Consider the following 24,666-nt stretch of genomic DNA (forward strand, 5'->3'; position numbering starts at 1 on the left):
AAAAAAAAAAAAAAAAAAAAAAAAAAAAAAAAGACTACAATGGCCTCAGGCCAAGTTTTACCACCAAATGAGTTGGAGGGAAAATTGGTTTCCAAAATTTTTTTGATTTCAGGATTGAGAATAAGGAACAGAGGAGCTAAACTGACTTTATCCAAATACTTGGGACAATAATGACAACAGCATCTAAGAGGCTGAGTGCCCGGAGCCATCTCTAAAAAGATGCATTTAAGGTGGAACTATGAGGAAAGAACAGCTCTTGTGTTTGTACAGGTTCTGCCTATAGACATGAGTTTGACTCGGAAGGAAATGAGCTCTGGTCAAGAATGCTACAGGAGAATGGTTATACAGACTACCACGCCATTAGAAGGTGTTACTGTTTTGATGAAAAGAATACTGTCAGAGGCAGAAAATCTCATCTTTTTGAGCCCCAAGTGTGTGTTCATTAATTCATTTAACTAATAATCTTCCAGAGCTTACCATGTGGCAGGCTCCATTCTAGGAAATGGAGAAAGAGGTGCACAAGACACACCTCAGGCTCACCCCCTGGAGTAAACAGCTACTCTTCACTGAACGCTCACATGCCTCATCTCTCTCCTTTAATTAGGATTCAAAGCCACGATCTGAGGTCCTGCTTTGCCATTTCCTAAGACTTAACAACTTCCCTGAGTCTCGGTACCCTCATCCACAACACAAAGAATAATCGCTAGACAGGGCCGTGGGGGAGGAAGAAACGAGATGCTTTGGAAAGAATTTTGAAAATGGCGGGTGGAGGCTGAGCAAGAATCAACTTTCTGTGGGCAGGGCCTTTCCTCGGCATCCTCGTCTTCATTCATCCAACCCCCATTTCAGATGATGGCTGTGTACCAGATGAGCCAGGTGTTGGGCGCTCGGTCACACAGAGAATCAGACCAGCAATTACCCTCGGAGAACCAGCAATGCACTGTGGAGGGGAAGGCTGGACCTCAGGGAAGCTCCTAGAAGGCGGAAGGGACGTGATGGCGTCACGCCACAGGGATTTCGCCTCCTGCGGATGGTAACCGCTTCGTCGCCTTCCGGCTCCAATCTGGACTCCGACGGGCCGGCAGGAAACGGGAGGTGGGATGGCAGCCGATGTTTCCAGACCCGCCTTGTGTCCCATCACCACTCCCAAGCAGAGGCTGTTACCTGAGAGGAAAGCCGGCCGCTGCCCAGGGGCCAAACCTCCTCGCCCCAGGATATTCCACCTACTCCAGCCAGGCCCAAGGGCCCAGGCCGGTCCTCACTTCCGCTTCCTCACTTCCGCTTCCTCACTTCCTGCCCTGGTGCAGTTCCTCTCAGGGCCTCAAGCAGGGTGGTCGCAAAAACCGGAGCTGAAGGGTACCAAGGGGAATGAAGGTAAATGTCTTCGTTTCCCAGTCTGCCGGGCTATAACGCTGCCCTAATCCTTATTTCAAGAAATGAATGTTTCCAAGTGTGTTAATACTGTCGTTTTAACTGACTAGAAATACCACCAGCACGTGATTGCCACCTCAAAGGACAGAGAATGTAATAGCAGTCTATGAAGAGCAGTGTGTGTGATGGGCAATGATGGGGTAGCTCCAATGACTGATGGCTTCAGGTGCCACTGACGGATAGTTGTTGATGTATTCAACTGATTTTCCGTGAGCACCCGCTTTGTGCCAGACAGTAAGGACTCGGAGATAAAAAGGAGCCCTCTGCTGGATACGTTTACAGGCTAGTGGAGGTGACAGGCACCGTCACAGAAGATTGTGACAAGATATGTATGGCATAATAAGAGAGAAGAGAGCATCTAATTCTGCCACTGAGTATTTAAGGGCAGGTTTCACAGAAGAGTTTACATCTGAATTGAATCTTAAAGGATGACGGAGAGTTCACTGGATAGACAAAGTAGAGGAGGACATAAGAGGCAAAGGATACATCATGTGTAAAGGCATGAAAGCTGAGCCAGCCTATTATCTTGGGAAGACTACATATACTGTAGTTACTACAGCTGTCACAAAGGCTATTAGTGGAGCAGCAGAGGAAGGTTAAATAACAGAGGGAAGTCTGATCATGAAGAACCTTATCCATACTATAAGGTAATTTTATCTGGTAGGCACTGAAAAATGTAATTGAACCCGTATGTTTGAATGGAATATTGACTAGGATAAGGGGAAAAGACAGAGGATAACAAAATGCTTAGTAGACAAAAACAACATTTGTTTCTATCTCCTACTACTTCCATCATAATTATAACACTAGTAGCCCATATTATTGATACTGACATGTAGATAGTTGAATCTGATATAAAATGATAGGAGGTATGAAAGAAGTTGGTGAGTTTGGAATATTATTTGGCTGGCTATAATATAGAGTAATGGGGTGGGAGCCAGAGGGAAATCGAAAAGATGACCTGGAAAACAATGTTTAGGGCCTTGAATGCTATGTTGAGGTATTTGGACTTTATAAAATAGTGGGGGACAAACTACAAGTATTTTATACATTGAGCTATACTTTACAAAGTTTTTTTATATGCATAGCTTATGTAAATCTCAAAGGAATGCTGAGAAGTAGGCATTATTATCCCATTGTACAGGTGAGAAAGCTGAGTGTGTGGAATATGCATACATTCTACATTATTGAGCATCTGCTATGTGCCAAGCATTACTCTGAACTGTGAGACTAAAAGGAAGTTATAGTTTAATACTCTAACAGAGGACGCAGGAATAAATCGGCAATTGTAAGTGGTTGCAATAATAAAGGCAGACAATATTATGGGAGCGAGAGGGGGACTTGTCTAAATCTGCATAGTCAGGGAAGGCTTCCTGGAGGAGGTGAGCTTAAACTGAGTTTGGAAAAACAAATAGATTACAATAATTGCCCAGAGATATTTAACTAGAAGCAGTTTACCTGAAACTTGAACCCAAATCTCCTGTCTAGTTCTTTCCCCTACTCTAAGGACCAATCTTTGGTCCTTGATTTTAAGCTCTATCGGCAATTCAGACACAAGTCTACTTGTTATATTTGGAGAAGGTCAGAGATTCCAATTTTTTTGTTTTTAAATTCATTCATTTTCTCCTTTTAAAATAAATCTGTGTATGTGCTCAAAAAAATAGATTGGAAGCAGAGGAACTGGAAGAAGAACAGAATGTTCTGATAGTTCAGGCAATAAGTGATGAAGGCCATAACTAAGGCAGAAGTCATGGGCACAGTGTGAATCTCCACTCTGCTCCCTCTCCTCTTACACATATAGTTTAACATATAATGTTAAACTGTAGAAGTTATGGGACCGGGCTCCAAATATATGTGGCAATGAGGGAAAAGGAGGAGTCTACAGGGACTAAGTTTCTTTTTGGAGTGACCGTGTAAATGACTGTTGCTGTTCACCAAGATGAACATTATCTGAGGGGCCAGTTGGCAGGAAAGATGGGGAATTCTGCTTCAGACAGTTTGAATCTGAGGAGCCTTGGGAGCAACAGGTGAAGATGTTCAGGGGACAGTTGAATAGAGATCACTGAAAGAAGAGGGTTTGGGGCTAGGTTCATAGACTTAAGAGTAGTCAGCATATAGAAGGTGATTGAAGAGGCAGATGGGAAGTAGGAGACAGGGTAAGATTAAAGACTGAAGTCCCAGTAAACAGTGGGGGAGTTGGTTAGGCTTGGCATAAGTGTCAAGTGTTACCAACTTAGTGGAATTAACCCTGTTCAAGTGACATTATGTAAGGGGTCCTTATCTGCTTTCCTCCATTTGGGGGCACAATTTAGTTGCAATACTGTAACATCCACTAAAGACAAATATTGCTCTAAGGTAGCTTGGTTGGTTTTTTCCTTTAATTTTTTGAACTTGGGGTTCTACAAAAGTGAACACAGTTTGCTTCACCTGGCTTCCAGGACACCATTTCTCCTTCTCATCTCCTTGTCTCATCCCTTCTCAATTCTATGACCTCTCAACTTTGAAGGAGCCCATTCTCTAACCTCTTGTCTTCTCTATCTATATTTACTCCACAGGTAGTGTTATTCAGTTGCAAAGCAGTAAATACTCTTCGATTCTGACAACTCTCAAGGTTTTCTCTTCAGCCTCTCCTGACCTCCAAACTCATGTATCTAACTACCTTGACCTCTGCACTGGAATGTCTCATGGGCATCTCAGTTCAGTAAGTCCAAAACCAAACTCCTGGTCTTGCCTTCCAAACCTGCTCTCCCACGGTCTCTCCTGTCAGTAAATGACACATCCTTGCTTCCAGGGTCTCAGGCCATGAACCTGGGAGTCACCTTAACTCCTCTCTTTGTCTCTCACAGCTCTCATGATATCCATGAGCTTACCTTTGAAATACAAGGTGGCTACCCAGTCTAGATAATAAATGATTTATTGATGCTACATTCTAATACAAGATACAATAACGTTATCTATGTTTCTAGACTTTACAATCACCCTGTATATTCAAAATCCAACCACTTCCCACCACTTACATCATCCTGTTCTAAGCCACAACCATCTCTGGTCTCTGGTCTGGACTATGACAGTAGCCTCCTTTTTTTTTTTTTTCAGACAGAATTTTGCTCTTGTTGCCCAGGCTGGAGTGCAGTGGTGTGATCTCCACTCACCGCAACCCCCACCTCCCGGGTTCAAGCGATTCTCCTGCCTCAGCTTCCCGAGTAGCTGGGATTACAGGCATGTGCCACCATGCCTGGCTAGTTTTGTATTTTTAGTAGAGACGGGGATTCTCCATGTTGGTCAGGATGGTCTCAAACTCCTGACCTCAAGTAATCCGCCTGCTTTGGCCTTCCAAAGTGCTGGGATTACAGGCATGAGCCACCACACCTGGCCAACAATAGCCTCCCAACTGGTCTCTCTTCTGTTCTTTCTCCCTTGCAATCTAATTTCAACACGACAGCCAAAGCCACCCTTTTAAAACTTAAAACCCAAGTCAAATCATATTACTCCCCAGTTCAGAATCTTCCATTGGCTTCCATCTCACTCAGAGTAAAATCCAAAGGCCTCGCCATGGCCAGCAAGGCCCTACATGTTCTGTTGTCTCTCTAATCCCCATCCCAACTCCTCTCCATCTCACTCACTGTGTTAAACATGCCTCCACCTGAAGTCTTTGCACCTGCTAGTCCCTATACCTGCAAAAGCTATTTCCCTAGATATCCATCCGGGAAGTACTGGCTTCTTCACTTGGTTCTGGACTTTGCTCAGATGTCCTTTGATTTCCCAACATAAAATCACAACCCCTGTCTCAGCCACACTCCCTGCGGCTCTTGCGTCATTTTATTTTTCTCCCTAACAGTGTGACCATCTGATGTACTTGCTGTTTCTCCCTTTACCAGAATGTAAGATCCAGGAGGGCAGAGGTTATGTTTTGTTCACTGGTGCTTTTCCAGAACCTAGAAGAGTCCTAACACAGAATAGGTGTTCAAACTTTCTTTATTGAATGAATGAAAAGAGAATGTCTGAATTCACACTATTGAATAAGAAGTACACATTTTACCATAAAATTAAGTTAAGCATAATTATGGACAAGAAGTTCAGATATTGGCCAGGCACAGTGGTTCATGCCTGTAATCCCAACACTTTGGGAGGCCAAGGCAGGTGGATAACTTGAGGTCAGGAGTTCGAGACCAGCCTGACCAACATGGTGAAATCTCAGCTGTACTAAAAATACACAGATCAGCTGGATGTGGTGGCAGGTGCTTGCAATTCCACCTACTTGGGAGGCTGAGGCAGGAGAATCATTTGAACTCAGGAGGTGGAGGTTGCAGTGAGCCGAGATCACACCACTGCACTCTAGTGTGGGTGACTGAGTGAGACTCAGTCTCCAAAACACAAAACAAAACAAAAAAACAAAAAACAACAACAACAGAAAAACCCAGAAGTTCAGATATAGACAAATGATCCCTCAAAAGGAATTGATTTAAAAAAAAATTAAAGTATGGTTTGAAAAAGAAACTTCTCCACTGTGGCTAAGTCCAGATTTCACGTTACAGTATCCTTCTCATCTTGCTGCTATTTTTCTGAGTATATCATGATAGTGAGTACTGAAATGCTGGCATTCTCATATTAGGGTCTTTATTGTTAGGATCTGCCTTTGCTCTTGTTCAGTTAAAGAGCGATTATGAAATAAGCCACTCAAGTGGCCTTGCTTCTCTCCCACTATGCGCTACATAAGATGTCTCTCAATCAGTACTTACTACCAAAATAACTTGCCTTTGAGATTTTTCTGTTCTGCAATCTGTCCCATGATTGTAAGGGGAAGGATTATATTCTGCTCCCTGGGGAGTAGTGCCCGGTGCGAAATTAGCTTCTTCATTAGGGTACAAGCTGAAAACACCAAGATACTTTCCGTGAAATACCATTCAACGTTTTCCCTTTACTCCCACTCCCCAACCATAGAATTTTAGGGACTCCTTTAACCATTTCAAAAGCATTGACTTGGGAGCTATCGAAGAATAAGGACTGTGGCCAGAGGATTTCAGCATTTAAAACTTGGCAATAGAGCCGTTTAATGTAATGATCCAAGAAGGTCCTTAGGAGGCTGAAGAATTCTGAGGCCAAGGTTGAGACGTTATTATTTTTAAAGTAGCAAGATGTTGTTATTTTTAAAATTTTATCTTTATAATGTGGAAATAGCAGAAATCCTTTTCAGATATAACCAGGATTTAAGAAAATTTGACAAACTTGCATTAATAAGAAGAAAGCCTGTTATTAAAGAGTTACACGGCCGGGTGCGGTGGCTCACGCCTGTAATCCCAGCACTTTGGGAGGTCGAGGCAGGCGGATCATCTGAAGTTACGAGTTCAAGACCAACCTTGCTGACATGGTGAAACCCTGTCTCTACTAAAAATAATTAGCCAGGCATGGTGGCAGGTACCTGTAATCCCAGCTACTCGGGTGGTTGAGGCAGGAGAATCACTTGTACCCGGGAGGCAGAGGTTGCAGTGAGCCAAGATCGTGCCATTGCACTCCAGCCTGGGCACGAAGAGTGAAACTCCATCTCAAAAGAAAAAAAAAAAAAAGGAGTTATGGGCAGAAAATTACGTCCTTTAACTCATTCGACAAATGTTTACTGAGCATTTTCTATCACCATGACACTCTGCTGATTCTTCTTTTCTATTTCAATAAAAATGTTGAGCAATTATAACCAAGGAAAAGGTTTTAAGAAAGTAAATTTTAAGCAAGGTTTAGATATAAAGAAGTCAAGAGATGGAAAAGGATGCCATTTCACATTACAGAAAAAGTTTAAATTTTAGAACCCCAAATTGAGACTCTCCTTGACACTCCCCTCTTGGTATTCCAGGGATTAATGCTAGGAACATCCCAGTGAGCCAACATTTGCCTCCTCGTCTTGGATCCAGTTCCCAAACTCTGAATGGCACCACTTAGCAAGTAGCAATGTCTCTAATTTTCTGTAAGAGATGCAACGTTGGCAATCCATTTTCTAGCAAGAGTAAAGAGAAAGGAAGAGGCCTTCACAAGTTGCATTTGATATAGGGGGAAGGGTGAGTGGTACATTTAAAGGTAAGAACTAAGGAAGTTGAAGGTAACAAAATGCAAGGTCAATGGAAAGTCTTAAATCCCAGAAAGACTTCAGTCCAAGACTCAACACAAATTGAAGTCCCAGAAATTGAAGGAACTGGTTCCAACTCATGCTGGACTGTGGCAAACCTGGGGTGAGAACTCATCCCAGCTCAGAATGTTTCTTCGTTTTTTGTCAAGAGTAATATTACAGACTGAGTGCATGAACAAAGCATCTTCCCTGGGATTTTAACATTGTGAGTGATCAAAGGTGCTCTTAAATAAGTTCCTCCAAGAAGCCCTAATGTCCCTCAGGGTGCGTGACTGTACTAAGAGAATAAGAGTTTTCCTTAAGATCAACTTGCTGATGGACCGTATCTAGGACTAGAAATTTTCTTATGTGAACATAAGTGTTCAGTGGGGATATTGTTAAAACTGAAACCTAGCATAAAGAAGCAAAAGTATTTCAGTGAACCTCCTGCATTTTAGTTCAACTCTGGCAGCAAGAAAACAAAACCACATTATCTAAGGCTCACGCCCAACTCTCTGAAGCCCCGTATGTGCTAGTTCCTGTGTGGTTTGCCTACAGGCTGCAGGGCTGACTAGGGTTAGTTTGGAGGAGGGAGTAAGAGGTGGGGAGGAGGAGGCACAGTTAATGGATCTGTAAACTTGCACCCTCTTTCAGAGTGGTACATGGAAGACAGCACAAAGTGGATCCGTACTCTGAAATGCAGTAATTCTGATGCTTGAATTCATCTTCCTTCTTGCCAGAAAGGATTCTAATAACTCGGCATCAAAGCCAAGACATAAATTCAACCACTTCTCTTCCAAAAGGTATGTCATTATACAATATCTGTACATATATTTTGTATGAGTTAATTAAAATGAATCTCATTAGTTCTCTAAATACTGCTTTTAGGTCCCATCAGCTAATGTCTCTAAACCTTTTGCCGTGACAATGTTTGTGGTGATGGGATTTGACTTCTATCAAGTGAACTGGGAGAACACTTGTTCCTTACCCAGTCCATAACACAAAAATCTCCACAAACTGGCTTCAGAAGCATCTCGGGGAAAGATTTTCGACCTTGGGATCACAGAAGTAAAATTCCACTTCACCGTGGTCAGGATTTAATCCAAATTGGAAGGGATTGGAGGGGGTGGTAGAGGGCTGAGCAGTAATGAATGAACACCAGCACTCTGAGATCAGGATTTCTCTCTTTGCTTGAATTTCTAGTTCTGTTCGCATTTTTGTTACCTGTACGAAGAACACCAGTTTTCATTCCTTTACCAAAAGAAGACTTTATGTTGAAGTGTATTTTGGAAGGGTATTGTCTCTCTTTGTACTAGCCGTTAGGCTCCATCCCTGTGACTGCCTCTGGTTTAGGCATCCAGTCTGAAGATAGCTGCTTTGTGTTCTTTGTCCCAACTCTTCCTGAACATGAGGATTGAACATACCAACCAAAGATTTCACTAATTTAAAATGTATCGTATTGCCCTGACAGGTATACTGTCAAAAAAAATTTACCGTATTTACCTACCTGGAATTAGGCCTTCTTAATAAGGTTTATGCAACATAATTTGCACACTATTGAACATACACATCCCTAGATAAACTAGGAGAGGGAAATATTTTAGACCTAAACATCCAATGGGAAAAATTTCATGTGCTCTCGTTACATTATCCGAGGATGGGAAACTTCAGGTCGAAGAATCTTTTGTTCTATGCAGCCACGTTTGTCATTAACGGTTTAGTTCTTTAGTGGGTCCTTTTGTTTCTTATTTTGGTTTCAGAAAGAGCATTTAGCAGAAGTTACTCTCCTTTAACAATCCAGTATTGTATATAGAACTTTATAAAATAATTTTATAGTGATCCTCTTTACAAAACCGTCTGCTATTAAATAAGGAACACTGTGTAAATAGAGGACCACCTAAGTATATTTAATTTTCAAATTTGAAAAATATCTGACTCATACCCCCCCTTTTTTTTTTGTAAAGGAGAGGCGGCCCTATATTATTGAATAAAACTGCTTTTGTAGATTGAACTTGGAGTGTCTCCCGTGTGGTAAACTGAAATCCTATTCTCCCCAAATTGTAATAGATTTTATCTTTTTAAAAAATGACTTTACTGAAGCAGAGGAGAAAGAGATGATCAATCTATTCAATATGAAGAAATATTTCTGTTGCTAATACAATATCCTTTTGAATATCTCTGACGTCTTAGGCCTGGTGAAAATCCCTTTCAATTGTTCTGTCTACCTCGTAGGGATATTGTAAGAATAAATGAGTTAACATAGATATGAAGTGCCTTAGGAAAAGGCACTATAAAATGCAAGACAGTGTCATCATTAGTTATTTCTTTGACTCTTGATCATTTTCTTCCAACTTCTTATACAAAATGTCTCTCACTTATTTCCTGAAGCCATCTCTTTTAGAACTATTGCTTTCTAGAAGAGCTGAAAATGATCTTAGTTCCAACATATTTATTGATTCCCAGATAATAACACCCACTGGTGTTGATGACTGACAGGGTTCATGCCTAAACTTGAGTAGAACTTGCCCTTTTTTCCTGGATCAAGAAAAGTCTGCACTTGTTCGAAAACGTGTCAGTAAGTGTGATTCGATCAGGATTTCTTAAATAAGTAACAGTTGCTGCTGGATAATCCTGGGGGCAGATTATTCATTTTGTGCCCCTATAAAACAAACTCAAAGCTTGTTCAAGAATCTTTATAAGTTGTTTGAATCAAACAATAGGGTCGATAGGTTCCCATTTTGTCCTTTTGAGGTATTTGCCCAGCGTACCTTGGTCTGTAAAGAAGTAGCACAGCCTTGGCTGGGCGCGGTGGCTCATGCTTATAATCCTAGCACTTTGGGAGGCCGAGGTGGGGCGGATCTCCAAAAATAAATAATAATAATGATAATAACACAGTCTCATGAGCCTTTTTTTTTTTTTTTTTTTTTTTTTTTGAAACAGGGTCTCACTCTGTCACTCAGCCTGGAGTGCAGTGGTGCAATCACAGCTCACTGCAGACTCAACTACCCTGGGCTTAGTGATCCTCCCACCTCAGCCTCTCGAGTAGCTGGAACTACAGGTGCACACCACCACACCTGGCTAATATTGTATTTTTAGTAGAGACAGAGTTTTGCCATGTTGTCCAAGCTGGTCTTGAACTCCTGAACTCAAGCGATTCGCCTGCCTCAGCCTCCCAAACTGTTGGGATTACAGGTGTGAACCACCGCACCTGGCCTGCCCTTTCTTTTCCATTTAAAAATTCTTAAGAAAGCATGGCCCTGTTTAACAGATAAGCATTTTACAAACATTTATCGATCAATTACTATATGCCAGGCCTGGCGCTAGGCACCAAGTCCTCTTCAACAGTGTTAATGTTAAGTTTCAATAAACTTGAGTCAGTAGGAATTCAGTAAATAATTTTAAAGATTGTTTTCTTTTAAATATGCATTTATAAACAAAAATTTTAGAGAATTAAACTATCACAAAGTACATGATGATAAAAGTCTTACATGCTCTGCAAAGAAAATGTTAAGACGTTCCTTAAGAAGACAGTGAAGAACGGCTGGGCACAGTGGCTCACACCTGTAATCCCAGCACTTGGGAGGCCAAGGCAGGCAGATCATCTGAGGTCAGGAGTTGGAGACAAGCCTGGCCAATATGCTGAAACCCTGTCTACCAAAATACAAAAATTAGCCGGGCATGATGGCAGGTGCCTGTAATCCCAGCTACTTGAGAGACTGAGGGACGAGAATTGCTTGCACCTGGGAGGCAGACGTTTCAGTGAACTGAGATCGTGCCACTGCACTCCAGCCTGGTCAACAAAGTAAGACCCTGTCTCAAAAAATAAAAAGAAAAAAGAAAAGATAGTGAGAAAATAACTGAACATAAAACATAAAGAAAAGTTGAAATATTAGTACTCACTATCTACGTTCAACAATTGCTAACTTTTTGCCGTATTTGCTCTATCTATACCTATTTCTCTCTGAATTACTTGTAAGTTGCAGATAAGATAATACTTCACTTCGAAATAATTCAGTCCTCATCTAAGAATAAAGGCATTCCTCTATCTAACCACAATACCATCATTAGGCCTAAGAGGATAAATAGTAAGTCCTTAATATCACCTGATAGCTAGTGCAGGTTTAACCTTCCCCATTTGTCCCCCCGCCAAATGTCTTCTATACCATTTTTTTAAAAAAAAGAATCTAATTTTTAAAAATAAGAACATATTTTACAGTTGGGTCTCATACTTCTTTCTTCAACATTGGATGTTTTTAAAGATTAAGCCAGTTCTCTTGTACCAGGTCCCACTTTCTGAATTTGTTGTTGCCTCATGGTTAATTTGTTCCTCTACCCACTTTATTTCCTGTAAGCTCCAAGTTAGGACTAAAAGCATGATTTGATTTTGATTGAACATTTTTTGCAAGGTGCCACTGGGTACTCCATATTGCATCTTTTCAGGAGGTACAGAGTGCCAGGTTGTTCCACTGTGTGTGATGCCAAGTTTGATCAGGGCTTGAGGTTGTGATCTTGCTCAGGGGATCTCTTGTTGTAAAGGCACTTTTTCACCCTTTGCAATTAGCAAGTAGTCTCAGGGGGTATCTCAAAGTGTATGTCATAAAGACTTTGGCACTCTGGCAATATCCTATTTCTTGACAAACTGTCACCCAGTGACTTTAGGTAATAATCTTTGCCTCAATTGATTATTTCACTGGAGTTCATATATATTTTTAATACACTTTGAAGATGGAATCGACGTGCGAATTCTTCACTATCAGCAGCAATAGCAACTGGAAATATTTATTGAGTGCATAAGTTCAGGTAATAATAATAATAGTAGGTAACGTTTATTGAGTGCTTGCTGTGGAGCCAAGACAGCCTCGGTGTGAGCCCAGTCTTTCACTTACTAAGCGAGTGAACTGGGACAAGTTATTCTTTTTGTGCTTCAGTTTCTTAAGCTATAGAATGGGATTAATAATGGTGCCTATCTTGTGGGATTGTTCTGAAGAGTAAACGATTTATACATGTAAAGTTCCTAAAACAGTGCCTGTTGTTATTGTTATTTGCCAAGCATTGTTCTACTACTTTGTAAGTACTAACTCATCTACTTCTCCTAATGGTGCAGTGAAGAAAGTGCTAATATTACCCTTTTTTCACAATGAGGAAACTGAGGTACAGAGAGGTCTAGTACGTTGCACAAGGTCACTTAACTACTACCTGGTGGAGCCAGGATTTGAACCCAGGCTGTCTGGTTCCTGAGCACTCTCTCTGATGACAGGCACATGCAGTGAGGAGATTGGAGCTGAGTGGAAGTAGCTCTCACACACACCCAGACTTGAAGTTATTGAAAATCCAGGAGGTTGCCACCCAAACACATTTAAGGTTTCATTCATCTGAATAAGAACAGCATTCCACTAAACACAGATAAGTGCTCTTATTACATTTACATAGCTTAAGGCTCTGTACAAGAAACCTTCAACATAAAATACTTGGAACTGTAAACAGTAGGCGAACGATGAAGTAATAGGGGGAAAAAACCCTGAAAGGAGCAATGCAAGGGGGGAGTTATGAGACCTGGGACCTCAGAGCCTCGGGGTGGAAGATGATATTTTGATATAATTAGGAGGGAAAAAATTCCTCTCATTTTTCACATTCCTGTACTGTATAAGATTTTACCATGAAAACACAAGAGTATAAGCCATTGTCAGATTTATAAAAGGCCACAGTGGATTTCCTTAGGAGACGATGGATGACTCTTGTTAGTAGGTAACTTCCCTGGTTGGTTATCTCATACACTCAGATATTCCATAAGTCAGCCTGTGGCTTCTGAAACTGTATTGAGAAAAAGCTGTAGAAACGAGGTATTGGTCCATGCTCCTAAATTAGCATTACAAAAGGGTTCCACCATGGGGGGTAGAATCTTATCCACTCCTTCAGTGGCCATTACGGAAAGCTCTCCAGTGTACTTTTCTATAGAGAACTAAAAATAAATACGAAAAAAAAATCCAGCATTAATAATGGTTCTTTTTTTTGCATTTCTAACACAGTCATTGCCAAATTGGTTCTGCCTTTTTATGTTTTTTAATGAAAAGCAGCCTAATTGATCAATTGGTCGTGAATAATACTTTTCCGTTTGTTTTTCTCCACACCCCCCAGCCTTCTAGAACCACGGGCTTAATGTGTCGGCCTACAAATGGTTCATGATTTGTGTCTTTTTCGAGTGCTTTATGGGAAAATATTAGAAACAAACTGCTGGGAACTCAGTAGGAACTCAGTAAATAATAAGTAGATAGTTATCTTGTTAAATATGATTTTAAAGAAACTCTTTCTAAATAACTAGGAAATATTACAAGGGAGGTACAAAGTGGGGTGGAAAGCCTGGCTGACTTGTAATTTGAAATTTCTGTTCATCATTTTATAAGTCACAGAGTTTAACCCTTTATAAAACAAAATGTAAAGTCTGATAGCTGAAAAGGCTCTCCTCCCCTAAACAGATTTGTTTGAAAATATAGATCATTAAATCGGTAAGACTAGCAGGAGAATCTCAACCATACATTGAGACAACTAAGAAAATTGTCTAAATCTAATACCTTATGTCAGTACTTTAAATTGACCATAAATATGCTGATATCCATAGCACATACGTTCTTACTGGCAGTGGTGGGGTGGCTGGGGGAAGGGGAGTGTCACAGACACGTTCAAGATGTTGATGAAAGCTATGAAAACTCTCCCCAATGGGGAAAAAAGCCAACGATGCCTAGCACTTATCCTCACACAACTTTGCACAGAATTTCCATGGGAAATTCTGGTGTCCATTCATCATAAATCACCTGGTGTCCATCCATATATCCTCAACAGGAAAATTTTCTTTCTCTAGAGTTATTGTACACTGATCCTGATGGAGCTTTAAAAATCATTGCCGTGCAGGCTCAGTGACTTTGGGAGGACAAGGTGGGAGGATTGCTTAAGCCCAGGAGATTGAGACCAGCCTGGGCAACATGGTGAGGCCCCCATCTCTACAAGATATTCTTTTAAGAAATAGCCAGGGGGCCGGGCGCGGTGGCTCAAGCCTGTAATCCCAGCACTTGGGGAGGCCGAGACGGGCAGATCACGAGGTCAGGAGATCAAGACCATCCTGGCTAACACAGTGAAACCCCATCTCTACTAAAAAAAAATACAAAAAACTAGCCGAGCAAGGTGGTGGGCACCTGTAGTCTTAGCTACTTGGGAGGCTAAGGTGGGAGAATGGCGTAAACCGGGGAGGCAGAGCTTGCAGTGAGCCGAGATCGCGCCACTGCACTCCAGCCTGGGTGACACAGCGAGACGCCGTCTCAAAAAAAAAAAAAAAAATAGCCAGGCCCAGTGGCCCGCACCTGTAGTCCAAGCTACTCCAGAGGCTGAGGCAAGAGTATCCCTTGAGCCCAACAGGTCAAGGCTGCAGTAAGCCATGTTCACACCACTACACTCCAGCCTGGGCAACAGAGCGAGATCCTGTCTCAAAAGATAAATAAGTAAATAAAAAGAGTTGTCATTATCTTGTTTGATCTGGCTGTGATCTTTGAGGTAGACAGACCACAGATTTTACCTCTGATTCTGCAGAGTGGGAAAAGCAAGGCTTGGAGAGTTTCCGGGACTTGCTCAAGGTAATTTGCTAATGTCTGCGGGGACTTAGCACCAAGCCTGTCACACTGTAGCCTGGGCCCCTTCCACAACACTGGTCCAAACACAGGATTCTGGAGATGCAGGAGCCCTTGCTGGGCTTCTGGAAAGCTGAATTCTGGCTCTGCCAGAAGCTACCCACGTAATCTTAAACAAGTCACCTAACTTCCCTGAGCTTCAGTTTCTTCCTCAGTCAAGTGAGAGGTTAGACTGTGTGTTCTCTGAAGCCCTTTGATTTTCTGTGGAAAACTGCCTAATCCCACTGGGTCTGAGAACAGAGGGAAATGATCTTTTCTGCCATAGATGGCAAGACCCTTCACCCTTCCCTGTAGGGCATAAGAGCTGGCGTCTAATTCTTAACGGATTCCCTTGCAATGTCCAAGTCCCATTAGAAACTACAAACATCTCAATAGTACCTCTGTGGGCTGCTTGGGTGTCATGCTGCTGGGTGCCTCACTTGCTGCAGGGCTGACTGTCTGCAGCAATTATACTCTAACCCTGTGCTCTGCATCGGGCAGACATCCCATGAGATTTTATTATCCCTCTTGGGTAGTTCAGGGAGTCATATGGAAGTAAATAATGCTGATGGGCTTATTTTGGGCCGATAGACCCTTATCCTTCTAAAGAGGTTATACGTTTCAAAAGGCACAAAACCTTCTCCTTGATTTTTTATTACGAACAGTTATGTCCTTTAATGTCCCAGAATTGTTCTTGGAAGTTGGAGACTCACAAGAGGGCCTGCAGCTGTGAGTGCAGAAGTCCTGAGGCTAGGGGAGGACATCACCAGTCTCCCTTGGCCTTTGGAGTCATCCAAGCTAAGTGCTAATATTTGTGATTAGCAGGTGTTGATAGGAAATTGGGGTCCTGTGTCTCAGTCTTTTTGTGCTTCAAATTTTCTAAGTGTACTTCAGGCTGGCAAGTGGAGTTAGATCAACTTCTTATGGAGAGTATCATCTGCTCCGTACCGTGTCAGGTCATTGGACTGTGGGAGGTTATACTGACTGGTGATGAGAGTGACAGAGCATGAGCTTGGCTCCTGTATTCTGTGTTCTCTGCTGAGCCTCACAGATGACTCACTTGCCTCACCGACTCCTCTGTCCTCGAGTGAAATTATGCCGTTTTTAACCCACTGTACAAGAGACTTTCGAAGATTCATGGGTTGCTACCCCCAACAATATCTCCTGTGTACAACGCAGAACATGATGCTTTCTTATGTCAACAAACTCATTTTGTGGAATTTTTATTTCCTAGATCAATATATATATATATATATATATTGAGACGGAGTCTCGATCTGTCTCCCAGGCTGGAGTGCAGTGGCCGGATCTCAACTCACTGCAAGCTCCGCCTCCCGGGTTTATGCCATTCTCCTACCTCAGCCTCCCGAGTAGCTGGGACTAGAGGCGCCCGCCACCTCGCCCGGCTAGTTTTTTGTATTTTTTAGTAGAGACAGGGTTTCAGTGTTAGCCAGGATGGTCTCAATCTCCTGACCTCGTGATCCCCCCGTCTCGGCCTCCCAAAGTGCTGGGATTACAGGCTTGAGCCACCGCGCCCAGCCAGATCAATATTTTTAAATAAAAGACTACTAATTCATTTTATAAACCAGGTACTGTAAGATGTTATGAGTTGACACTTGGTACCCTGTAAGTATCCAAATAATCAAAGAAGAAGAAAGTGTGAAGTCAAGGAATCCCCCAGCTGAAAAGAAATTCCCAATACCTGGAACAAAAAAGATGGAGCTTTTAGAGAGCAGACTTTGTTTTTCTCCAGCTTAGTTCCACAACTTCCATTTTTAAAGGTAAGATGTAAGGGAGATTTACAATACAGCCTACTTTGTCAGCTCATATTATTTCATAAAGTGAAGGGTCAATTAGGTATTATTATCATCAAGAGAGCATGCAGTAATGCTCCGTCTTGTAGATGCTGTAACAATTACCTGTCTGATTAATTTATCTTTTGGCTACCATCTGTAGAAATTCCCTCAGTCCCTAGCTCATAGGTATACAGATCTACTGAGAACATTGAGGGAAATAAAAGCAAAATATATATAATTGGGTCCTTTCCCCTAAGGAATGAACAGTGTATTTGGGAAACTAGGACAAACAAACAAAAAAATGCTACCACAATGCAAAACTCCTGATGAGGAGATTTAAAAACGGCTCAAGATGGAGATTTTTAGAAAGGACTTCTTGAAGGAGGTGCATCTGTAGGCTGAGAGAGATGGTTTAGCAAGCAGGCATCAATGCATTCACAAAGCTTTATATTTCAAGGAAATCATAAGGGAAACAGGGTCTTCTTTGCTGAAGATCTGTTTATTTTGCAAACAACAAAGAGTTAGAAGGGCCTTGTGAAGTTTCCGTGGGGAATCCAGAAACTAAACTTCTGCCACTGGCAACTACCTCAAGATCTTTTCCCAGATAGCCTGCTCTTCTCCTGCTTCCATTCATGTCCCTCAAAGTCTTCTTTTTCAAGCATAAATATCCTTAGTTCTTGTAACCACTCCTCCTATGAGGCAGTTTTGCATGCTGGCATTATTTTAAGCACTCACCTCTGATTGGACTCTACTGTAGGGCCTCTCCTAAGTCAGGAGGCTCAGAATGGAGCTATGCTCTCCAGGAGTGATCTGAGGATGTAGAACACCATGGGGTAGTTGCATGATCTGTAGCCTATACTTCTATTAATATGGCCCATCATTGCATGAGCTCTTTTGGCATCCATGTCACACTGCTGACTCATACTGAAATTCTGGTCAACTAAAACCTATGAGTTCCCGTGCACTACTACTAAGCCAGATCTTTTTTTCTTTCTTTCTTTCTTTCTTTCCTCCTTTCTTTCTTTCTTTCTTTCTTTCTTTCTTTCTTTCTTTCTTTCTTTCTTTCTTTCCTTCTTTCCTTCCTTCCTTTCCTTCCTTCCTTCCTTCCTTCTTTCTTTCTTTTCTTTTGACGGAGTCTCACTCTGTCACCCAAGCTGGAGTGCAGTGGCATGATCTCAGCTCACTGCAACCTCCACCTCCTGGGTTCAAGTGATTCTCCTGCCTCAGCCTCCTGAGTAGCTGGGACTACAGGTGAGCACCACCAGGCCCAACTAATTTTTGTATTTTTAGTAGAGACGGGGTTTCACCATGTTGGTCAGGCTGGTCTCAAACTCCTGAACTTGTGATCCGCCTGCCTGGGCCTCCCAAAGTGCTGGGATTACAGGCATGAACCACCGTGCCCAGCCAGATCTTTCTTATTCTGTACTTACACTGTTGATTTAAGAAAAAAAAATCCCTAGGACAGAGTATGAGAAGTCATTTATTTCTATTCCACTNCTTCCTTCCTTCCTTCCTTCCTTCCTTCCTTCTTTCTTTCTTTTTCTTTTGACGGAGTCTCACTCTGTCACCCAAGCTGGAGTGCAGTGGCATGATCTCAGCTCACTGCAACCTCCACCTCCTGGGTTCAAGTGATTCTCCTGCCTCAGCCTCCTGAGTAGCTGGGACTACAGGTGAGCACCACCAGGCCCAACTAATTTTGTATTTTAGTAGAGACGGGGTTTCACCATGTTGGTCAGGCTGGTCTCAAACTCCTGAACTTGTGATCCGCCTGCCTGGGCCTCCCAAAGTGCTGGGATTACAGGCATGAACCACCGTGCCCAGCCAGATCTTTCTTATTCTGTACTTACACTGTTGATTTAAGAAAAAAAAATCCCTAGGACAGAGTATGAGAAGTCATTTATTTCTATTCCACTTGATCATTTTGATAACAACTTCTCCAAATCTTTCGGAGCTAGACTATTAGCTTCCCCTCCCTGCAGGTGACTACTTACCTGCTGGTGAAGCTAATCTCATGATGGATCTCTGGCCTCTAAAGGGCCAGAACTTCATTGTCTCCTTCCTATCCATCAATTCTCTGCAAACCTGGATGAATCTGCATCCTTAGACAAACTAGTGGACCTCAGTCTTCCTAAGTAAGATAGGAATAAGTGTGAATGACCATTTCCTCCCTGCAGTAAGGATATGCAACAATGAGTTCGATGTCTGCAAAACCCTAAGGAAATGTCACTCAAAGGCAGCATTAGACGAGGGGAGAAAAAGTTTATTTTAGGCTCTCAGCAGCTTTCGGAAGACTCGATTATCCTAATCACTACACATGAAAGTTAATGACCTCATTTTGCAGACGTTTTAAAAATATGCTGGATTATCTGATTTTTGGTTGTAGTAACATCATGTGATGGTCGGTATCATTTTACACCTTATTTGTAATGTGAGCAAGTGCCATAAAGTGTATCTGCAAGACTCGTTTACAATGACTCTCTTCCCTCCATCCCCTCCCCCAGCCCCATCCTCAACCCTACCCTCTTCCGTTTGTAATACAGGACTGCAAAGATCTTGAGTTTAGGTTTCCATCAGACTTTTGGAAACCTCTAAAAGACTTACCAAGCTAGCTTAGAAGTTCGTAGGCTTTCATCCCTGGCCAGCGCAGAGAGCTCACAAGTAACTTGTATAATATTTATAATTTCAAGCTAATAGAAATGTCGTATTTCAAAACACATCCCTGAGAGCAGTTTTTTTGTTCCTTATAGAAAGGTGCAGGGAACATCCAAATTTTTCTAGCCTGCCGTTCTAATGAGTATTGTGATGTTGCTCTTGTGACCCTATACTTATTAATTTTCCAATAGCCCCTCCCCGACCTTTCACGTGATTTTTTAATCGAGGGCCTGGGCACTTGTAGCAGAGTGTGATCCTAGGACCAGCAGCAGCCGGCATTGCCAGGGAGGCTGTTAGAAGTGAGGATCTCAGGCCCTGCCTCAAACCTATTGAATCAGAATCTTAACTATGAAAAAATTCCTCTGGTGATTCTTATGCACAATAAAATCTGAGAAGAACGGATTTAGAGTGAAGGGATTTTCACCCCCATTTTACCCACTGTAGACCTTGTGTTGTGATACAAACCTTACAAACTTACATTTGGTGTTTATTAAAAGGTTAGAGTCCTTAGTTAAAATGTTACCAGATTCAAATGTTCTGTTTATACATTCAGCTATTTAACTGGCTTTAAAGTACTCTTGTCGACCAGGCATGGTGGCTCACGCCTATAATCCCAACACTTTGGGAGGCCACAGTGGGAGGATTGCTTGAGCTCAGGAGTTTGAGGCCAGCCTGGGCAACATAGCAAGATCCCATCTCTACAAAAAATTAAAAATTAGCCAGGTATGGTTATGCATGCCTGGAGTCCTAGGTACAGGAGGCTGAGGCAGGAGGATCACTTGAGCCCAGGAGTTTGAAGTTGTGATGAGATATAACTGAGATACTGTACTCCATCCAGCCTGGGTGACAGAGTGAGACCTTGTCTCCAAAAAAAAAAGTACTCTTGCCTTTCTGGGTTCTTGTGGAGCAGGGGTTCTCCCCCACCCCCATCAGGGACATTTGGTAATGCCAGGAAACATTTTTTGTCACAATTTGTGGGGAGAGGACCTACTGGTGGGTAGAAGCCAGTGATGCTGTTCAGCATCCTACAATGCACAGGATGGCCCCCACAACAAGGACTTAACTGGCCCCAAATGTCAATAGTGACAAGGTTGGAAAACACCAGTGTATGATTTACAAAGACTCAGATGTGCGACCATAAACCATAGAACGCTATAGGAAAATAGAGTCATGTGGCATGTCACTATATGACCGGGCAAAGAACAAATAGACCGGCAGTGGCCGGAGTGACGGTGGTGGGGTTATGAGGGGCAGGGAATGGAAAATCCAGCCACAGACGAAAGGAGACATCTAGGACCAATGCTAAGTGGTACTCCGTGCACAAAGGCAGTCAGCTTTAGAGGACAGGGCTAAAAGGCTGGGCACAGTGGCTCACACCTGTAATCCCAGCACTTTGAGAGTCCAAGGCAGGTGGATCATCTGAGGTCAGGAGTTTGAAACCAGCCTGGCCAATGTGGTGAAACCCCGTCTCTACTAAAAATACAAAAATTAGCTAGGCATGGTGACGGGCACCTGCAATCCCAGCTACTGGGGTGACTGAGGTGGGAGAATCACTTATACCTGGGAACAGGAGGTTGCAGTGAGCAGAGATTGCACCACTGCACTCCAACCTGGGCGACAGAGTGAGACTCCATCTCAAAAAAAAAAAAAAAAAAAAAGGACAGGGTTAATGGACTGAACACCAGGTATGAGCTCCAGGAGGAGGTGTGGGAGAAATAGAGAGAGAAAGAGAGAGAGAAAGAGAGAAGGCTTCAGTTCTAGAGTGGATACCAGGTATGATCTCAAAATCATGTTAGACATGGAAAACAAGAAAGAATTTCAATTATTAGCATAGGAGTACACAGGCAGATTTCAGGTAAATCCAGTAAGATGAAGACTCAGGAACAAGGCAGAATCCTGCTTGCTAGAACTGGGATGCCTCAGAGCCAGGCCAGCAGCAAGCATGACCCCATGCCGAGTCAGCCAAGTGTTCAGCTAGAGTGGGCTTCGTAAATCCCTCCCAACTGAGAAGAGGCTTAGTGCTGAGTGTACAGCACGGATGACTTGCAGAAAAGGGTCAAGGGCTCCCAGCTATGGAGAAAGGTAGACCAGAAGTAAGCTAGGTCCTGACAGTGGCCACTGAAAAATCACGGGATAAGAAATGGAATAGAACTTTAGAGGTCCTCTGGGGTCATTCCCCTACTGCAGGGTGCACCTAAATCATTTCGGAAAGATTATCTACTCTTCTACTTTAACATTTTCAGGGGAAGATTTCTTAAGGACTGGTGGATGCCTTATATCCCATCGAAGTCAAAACTTCTCCCCCATTTCTAACCCAAAACACCTCTTCCTGGGATGTAAAGTGAGTGTCTTTCATCCCACCCTGCACACAATGTGATTTCTAACATTAGGTAATGATAAACTGCCCTCTGCAACTGCCAAGCACAGCCACCCCTTTTTCAGGCTAAAGCATCTCAATTCCATTAGCGTGTTGCCCTGAGAGTCTCTCCCCGACCTTTTAATCCCCTCATTATCCTCTGGACCTGCTCCAAGCCTTGCCTGCTTGAGATAGTTACCACCAAGTATGTATTTGTTAAATGGAAGCTGTGTGCAGACTGCCCTTTTGCCATGGAACACAAAGAAGGAGGAATATAAAAGAATATACACAGTTTTGTTGGTTTTTATTAGTCTCTCTCCTCTCTCTCCAAGGAGTTGTCAATCTTTTCTGCACTTATAGTCTAGTTGGAGCACTAGTCCTCAGGCTAAATTCCACCGAAATATTTTGGTTGTTCAGCAAACGCTTTCACTGTGACCCTCACCTAAGGACAATAGAGTACACCATCAAATGGGATAGCTATAATGTGAATTTAGCTCCAAATAAAACTAGGATAAATGCATTTGTTCAGTTCCAGAGAAGGCTTCATACTGTCCTGTGGATTTCATTTCAAATGAACTGCAAAACAAAGTTCTTTTCCATGGAAGGGATTTACTCAACTGAATTCACTCACTTTGCTGTAACTGGATTAATCTCATTTCACATCGTGTCTCTAAGTAGAAAAGTAAACTGATTGACAGCAGGCTAAGTGGATATGTTTATGCATCCAACATCAGTGAGATTTATTCCAAGTAGATTGCAACCAGAAAATGGTGTCCTGGTTGTTTTTGCTTCTATAAAGCAGTCGCAAAAGTGCACCACTTTCGTACTCGATCTGAAAAACAGTTTATCGAAGTTACAATAGATGAGGTGTTGTGGGATGTGACAGAACGTACGTACGTCAAATGAAATGAGCATTTCTACCTTCCCAGATCTTGAAACGGTCTTTTGCCTCCCCAACCTTATAAAAAGAATCATTTTAGGCCAGGCACGGTGACTCACACCTGTAATCCCAGCACTCTGGGAGGCCGAGAAGGTGGATCACTTGAAGTCTGGAGTTCAAGAAAAGCCTGGCCAGCATGGTGAAACCCCATCTCTATTAAAAATGCAAAAATTAGCTGGGTGTGGTGGTGGGTGCCTGTAATCCCAGCTACTCAGGAGGCCGAGGCAGGAGAATCGCTTGAACCCGGGAAGTGAAGGCTGCAGCGAGCCGAGATCATGCCACTACACTCCAGCCTGGGCGACAAAGTGAGACTCCATCTCAAAAGAAAAAAAAAATATTTTTATTCTATCTGCATGTTCTGAAAGCCACCCTTTTGTATTTTTGAGTTGAGTTTCACAGGGCACTGCTCAAGGTAAACACCTAGTCCCACTTGTGGTTGAGCAGGCATTGACCCCAGACTGGCTCCCTGCCAGCACACCGCCCTGGAGCGAACCACCACCCTGTACCTTGCTTCACCTTCTGCTTTCTGTGGCACACTCTTTCTTCTCTTTCTTCTGCATCACTCTGCATTTCCAAAGCCACAATCGTGTCATCCTCTCAGGACTCTCAATCTCTGTCTATGCTGATGCCCTCTCCTTTGTCTCTCCCAAATTGCTGACTTGATTCCAGCTTCTACTTCTAACGCAATAAGACTGCTATTGGAAATTTTTTTTCTGATTCTATAGCTGGCAGTTTCTATAAGCAGAAGTTACTCTGAAAGGAAAGAACTTGTGGAGATGAGCCTGGGGTGTCACAGTGCTGTTACATGGATCAAATGTAATAATATGTATCAAAAAGCAATTTGTAAACTGTAACATGCTCTCCAAAAGTAAATTATTACTGTATTATATGACCTTAGGGTTTAAAAAGCAGCTGGATGATATGTAAAAGTTCAAGGCTCAGTAGCATCGTTGGAAAAGAAAATTAGAAGATGGGGAGGGGCGTGGACGCTTCCATCGGTAAGCTAGGGGCCTCTCAACATTTTTTCCAGCCAAAGCACACCCATTTAGCTGTGAGCATACACTCTGTTCTAAGGACTGCCTGCTCACCATTCTGGACCTAAGTCCTTCCCTCTTGCTTAAGCTCCCCCATCCCACTCATCACCACCTTCCCAAATCCTAGCCGACCCCAAGGCCTAACCCCCAACTCACCCTCCCTTCCCAGCTCTGCCCCAGATGAAGTGAATCTCTTTCTCTCCAGCACTCAGTCTTATGTTAGAATTATTTATGTGGGCATTGATCTTCCTGGATTGACTGACCTGCTGAAGGCAGAGGTGGTCCTGGCATCTGCCACAGCCCCCTCCCCCAACAGCTCTTCATCACCTCCGTGAATGGAAGTGAATGGAAGGAACAGCTCAATTAGGATGGCAGAGGATCAAGGAGAGAATTCCATGGACCCAAAACATCCTGCAGAAACGCTGTGTCCCCCAGAGGTTGGTCTCCAATTTGGAAAAATTCCTGCCTGAGCAACTGTAGGACCCCTCTGAAATGATACAGGGTCTGTTAAACAGACTGGTTAAAAACCCTCAGTGATGGGTTGGTTATTATTATTCTCTGTACTTTTCTGTACATTTAAAATGTTTTCTGTTTTGTTTTTTTGTTTGTTTGTTTTTTTTTTTTTTTTTTTTGAGACAGAGTCTCACTCTGTCACCCAGGCTGGAGTGCGGTGGCACAATCTCAGTTCACTGCAAGCTCCGCCTCCTG

General features: G+C 42.7%; 2 protein-coding genes across 12 annotated transcripts in view; one reads left to right on the plus strand and one right to left on the minus strand.

The window, feature by feature from the left end:
• The window catches only part of ENTHD1 (ENTH domain containing 1), a 154,162-nt gene extending 152,896 nt beyond the window's left edge, over positions 1 to 1,266 (minus strand). For 2 of the 4 annotated variants that reach the window (XM_017859863.1, XM_017859865.1), the window contains exon 1: positions 1,165 to 1,251. The gene's annotated coding sequence lies outside the window, so the exon portion shown is untranslated. Of the gene's footprint in view, positions 1 to 1,164 lie in introns of all 4 variants that reach the window. The other 2 variants (XM_017859861.1, XM_017859862.1) reach the window with 2 other exon arrangements.
• The window catches only part of GRAP2 (GRB2 related adaptor protein 2), an 80,458-nt gene continuing 56,930 nt past the window's right edge, over positions 1,139 to 24,666 (plus strand). The window contains exons 1-4 of one of the 8 annotated variants that reach the window (XM_017859870.1): positions 1,313 to 1,374; positions 3,987 to 4,132; positions 7,277 to 7,478; positions 8,180 to 8,328. The gene's annotated coding sequence lies outside the window, so the exon portion shown is untranslated. Of the gene's footprint in view, positions 1,375 to 1,404; positions 2,079 to 3,986; positions 4,133 to 7,276; positions 7,479 to 7,656; positions 7,752 to 8,179; positions 8,329 to 24,666 lie in introns of those variants that run through there. The other 7 variants (XM_017859868.1, XM_017859874.1, XM_017859869.1 and 4 more) reach the window with 7 other exon arrangements.

This window comes from Rhinopithecus bieti, unplaced genomic scaffold, assembly GCF_001698545.2.
Source record: "Rhinopithecus bieti isolate Rb0 unplaced genomic scaffold, ASM169854v2 scaffold_51734, whole genome shotgun sequence".
NCBI lineage: Eukaryota > Metazoa > Chordata > Mammalia > Primates > Cercopithecidae > Rhinopithecus > Rhinopithecus bieti.